Here is a 4,797-nt window from a genome sequence, read left to right as displayed (position 1 = left end):
ACCTATTTTAAATTGAATGGGATTATTTTTTTTTTTTTTTTTTTTTTTTGCGGTACACGGGCCTCTCACTGTTGTGGCCTCTCCCGTTTGCGGAGCACAGGCTCCGGACGCGCAGGCTCAGCGGCCATGGCTCACGGGCCCAGCCGCGCCGCGGCATGTGGGATCTTCCCGGACCGGGGCACGAACCCGCATCCCCCGCATCGGCAGGCGGACTCTCAACCACTGCGCCACCAGGGAAGCCCCATGATGAGTTAATTTTTAATAAATGTTAAATCCTTCTGAATCTTTGGGAGGATGCTAATTATAATTAATTTTAACATCTCTTCTGATTCCTGCAACAACCGTTTTGTTCAGTGGCTAGTTCTTCTGGTTGTTTTGTCTGTTCATGATTATTGTACACCTTCACACATTTATAATTAAAAGGCTACTTTGATCAGTATTGAATGTACTCAACATGAGAAAAATCTGTATTCTTCTGGTAGTGAATACAGATTCCAATTTTAAGATTCTGGCTTGTGTGGTCATGCAGAGAGGGGCTGAGTGAAGACAGAGCTTGGTTGGTCCACATAACATTGGCCTCCTGAGCACAGTAGAAAAGTTATTTGAGAAACTCCTCTTTTTCTGCCTAGAACCAAGGCTCATGCTGGGTTTTTTGTGCTTCTAAATAGAGAAACCTATTTGAGATTTAACCTGAGGGCAGCTACTCTGAGAGGAGCCTCATGCAGCTATTTCTGTGGTCTTTAATTACACCAAACCTGTCCCATGGCTCACTGAATTTTTCAACCCTGCAGGCTTTGATTTGAGGTTAGGCCATGGCTTTTCCAGGAAAAACTTCTTTATGAGGTTCTGTGTCTCTTTTCTGTAGAGATTCTCAGAGTGCTCTCTCTGTTGGGTTTTCTGATAAATCTCAATATATCTCCTTTTTTTATCCAGAGTCTCTTTAAATCTTGGTCTTTTAATAAGACACTTTTTAAATTTCTAGTGACCAAGATGGTGTTAATAGTCCCCTCAGCTTGACTAAGCTTTAGACAAGCTTCTTACTGACTCTAGGCCCTGAATCTACCTTTTCTTAGAGCTATTACTTGCCATGTTCCCCAAACTGCACACACACATGATATTTGTTTGTATGATAAGCATCACTGAAGGCTTCTGGCAATAGAAGGCTTTTACATTAAAGTAAAACAAATTTTAAAATTTATTGTCAAATATTTACTTCCATAAAATTCTTTAGACTCCTGACCAGCTAGAATTTTTCATAAAATATTTTAATCTGCTGACTTTAACTCTCTGTCATTTTGCTGCACCCCACTTTGTCTCTCAATACCCTTCTTACAATTTTTGTTTTTCTGAGTTTGCATTTCTTCTCGTCACCATCTTCCTCAACCCCATTTCCAGAGAAATTTAGCTCTCAATTCATTGTACAGTTCCAGAATAAATTTTGCATACCCAAGACCCTATGTTCTCTGAACAGAAGACTGCCAGCTTGAAGGCTTATCCTTTACTTAGGACAGAAGAACTAATCAGGGCTTTGAAACACTGGTTTCCCATTCTACTTTTGAAAATAAGCAGCTATAGTTAGTTTGTATTATAAATGTTATTTCATTATACTACAATTGAAATTGTCTAAATATTTTTATAAAATCATTTTTTAAATGCCTGAGATTATAACTAAAGACCAGAGAATATTTCAGCCTTAGTTTTCCTGCAAATTACTCTGTTATTGAAAATGTTATGTTGTGATAGAATTGATAGAATAGTATACTAAACTCCTTTTTATCTCTTACGGATTTTCTTTGCTTTTATTTTTATATGGATAAATCCAAGATGTTTGGCCAAGCTATGTCCATATACTTTTCAAAGAGAAAAATATATTAAATACATTTAGAAATTAATTTGTTTCTATTATGTCTTAAAATAAATGGAGAAGAAACAAGGAGTCCAAGCTGGTGGTGTAGGAAGACCTTGAACTCACCTCCTCTCACAGATACAGCATATTTACAGCTACATGTAGAACAGTATTTCCTCTGAAAAGGACCTGAGAACTAGATAAGCAGCACCTCCACAACAAAAGGCAAAAGAAGCACATGGAGAAGGGTAGGAGAGGCAGAGACACAGCCTCACCTGGGACCCCACCCCAGATGTGGTGACTCCACAATCAGGAGGGATCCCAGAAAATACGAAACTCTAACTCAAGGAGTGAAGGGACTGTGCCCCACTTCAGGCACCCTGACCCTGGGAGCTGGCACTGGAAAGATGAGCCCCCAAAACATCTGGTTTGGAAAATTAATGGGGACTAACACCAGGAAAACCATAGAACTGCAAGGAATGGTGATCCTACTCTTAAAAGGCTCCTGCACAAACTCTCTGGCACTGAGAACCAGCACAAAGTCAACAGATTAAAAAGTGCAGAGACATTTTAAAGCAGCTCTAGGAGAGGCAGGAACCTGCAAGAACTTGCTGCTGATGGAGCCTATAGGCACCATTTTTGGTTCCCTCTCTCTAACCTGCTACTCTGGAGGGTGTGCTCCACCCACCCATGCTATAGCAAGACTGGGCAAGCACTCTGTGTCTCCCCCACCCCCAATGAGCACCCAAGTCACAATTTGGTCAGGCAAGCCATCTGAGCCCCATCCATCATCTGCAGGGACCAAGTTGCAACCAGAATGGGTGAGAGTCCCAAGCCCCATCCTATTTGTGCTGTTGCCAAGTGACAACAGGACTCAGTGAGCACCATGAACCCCACCCTCCCTGTGAAGCAGCCAAGCTGAAACCATACTGGGCAGATGAGTCCCCTGAGCCCCACATTTCCAGCGCAAAAGCTAGACCACAACTGGGCTAGGTAAGAGCCCTTAGTCCTACCCTCCCCATGCAGCAGCCAAGCCACAATCAGGCCTGAGCTCCTCCCACTTGCCACAGTGCTTGAGTCACAACTGGGAGAGGCAAGCAACTCAAAGTTGCCCTTTCAACACAGTGGCCAAGCCACAGTGGGTTGGGCAAACACCCTGAACCCTGCCCTCCCTGGGCAGCAGCCAGGGCCCTATTATAGCTGGTGAGCTCATGCAGCCCACACAAAAGATGCCCAAAGAGTACCTGGCTCTGGTGGCCAGGGGAGACTGCACTTCTGGCCTACACAGAACATCTCCTACACAAGACCACTCTTTCAAGGCTGAGGGAGGTAGTTGATTAGCCTAACACATACAGACAAACATAAGCAAAATAAGGAGATGAGGAATTCTGTTCCAAGCCAAAGAACAAGGGAAATGCCTAGAAAAAGATCTTAATGAAACAGAGATAAACAACCTACTTGAAAAAGAGTTCAAAATAATGGTCATAAAAAAGCTCACTGATCTTGAAAGAAGAATGTATGAACATGGAACTTCAAGAAGGAGATAGAAAATATAAGAAGTACCAAACAAAAGTTATAACTGGACTAAAAAATACACTAGAGGGGGTCAACAGCAGAGTGGAGGTACAAGAAAAATCAGTGAGCTGGAAAACAAAGCAATGGAACTCACCCAGACAGAGCAACAAAGTGAAAAAAGAATTAAAAGAAGTAAAAATACCTTTACAGAGTTGTAGGAGTACATCAAGCAACATATTTTTCACATTATAAGGTTTCCAAAGGAGAAGAGAGAGATAAAGGGCCAGAAAAATCATTTGAAAAAGTAATGGCTGAAAACTTCCATAATATGAGGAAGGAAACAGACATCCAGGTTTAGGAAGCCCAGAGAGTTTCAAATAACTAGAATGAACTAAAGGCAAGATACTTGTATTCAATACTTTGAAAACTATAAGACATTGATGAAAGAAACTAAAGACAACACAAACAAATAAAAGATATACTGTGCTCATGGATTGAAATAATTAATATTGTTAAAATGTGCATGCTACACAAAGCAATCTACAGATTCAAATGCAATTCCTATCAAAATACCATGGAATTTTCCCTAGAACGAGATCAAGTAATCCTAAAATTTGTATGGAACCACAGAAAGACCTCAAATAGCCAAAGCTATCTTGAGAAAGAAGAACAAAGCTGGAGGTATCACACTCCCTGATTTCAAACTACTACAAAATTACAGTAATCAAAAAATATAGTGGCACAAAAACAGACACATAAATCAGTGGAACAGAATAGAAAGCCAAGAAATAAATTCACACTCATATGGTCAATTAATCTATGACAAAGGAGGCAAGGATATACAATGGGGAAGAGACAGTCTCTTCAATAAATGGTGTTGGGGGAACTGGACAGCTACATTCAAAAGAATGAAACTGGACAACTTTCTTACACCATATACACAAATAAACTGAAAACTGATTAAAAAATTAAATATAAGACCTGAAACTATAATACTCCTAGAAGAAAATATAGGTTGTGAGATCTCTGACATCAGTTTTAGCAATATTTTTTTGGATATATCTCCTCAGGCAAGAGAAACAAAAGCAAAAATAAACAAATGGGACTATATCAAACTAAAAAGCTGCACAGTAAAAGAAACTATCAACAAAACAAAAAGACAACCTACTGAATGGGAAAAGATATTTACAAATGATATATATGATAAAGGGTTGTTATGCAAAATATATAAAATGAACTACCATACAATCCAGAAATTCCACTTCTGGGTACTTATCCAAAGAAAACAAAAATAAGAATTCAAAAAAATATATGTACCCCCTATGTTCATTGTAGCATTATTTACAGTAGACAAGATATGGAAACAACCTAAGTGTCCATTGGAAGACGAATAGATAAAGAAGATGTTATGTGTGTATGCTTATAATATATATATA

The sequence above is a fragment of the Neophocaena asiaeorientalis genome, unplaced genomic scaffold (genome assembly GCF_003031525.2).
Source record: "Neophocaena asiaeorientalis asiaeorientalis breed wild unplaced genomic scaffold, Neophocaena_asiaeorientalis_V1.1 scaffold327, whole genome shotgun sequence".
NCBI lineage: Eukaryota > Metazoa > Chordata > Mammalia > Artiodactyla > Phocoenidae > Neophocaena > Neophocaena asiaeorientalis.
The sequence above is the reverse complement of the archived record's forward strand: the minus strand, read 5'-3'. Positions refer to the sequence as shown.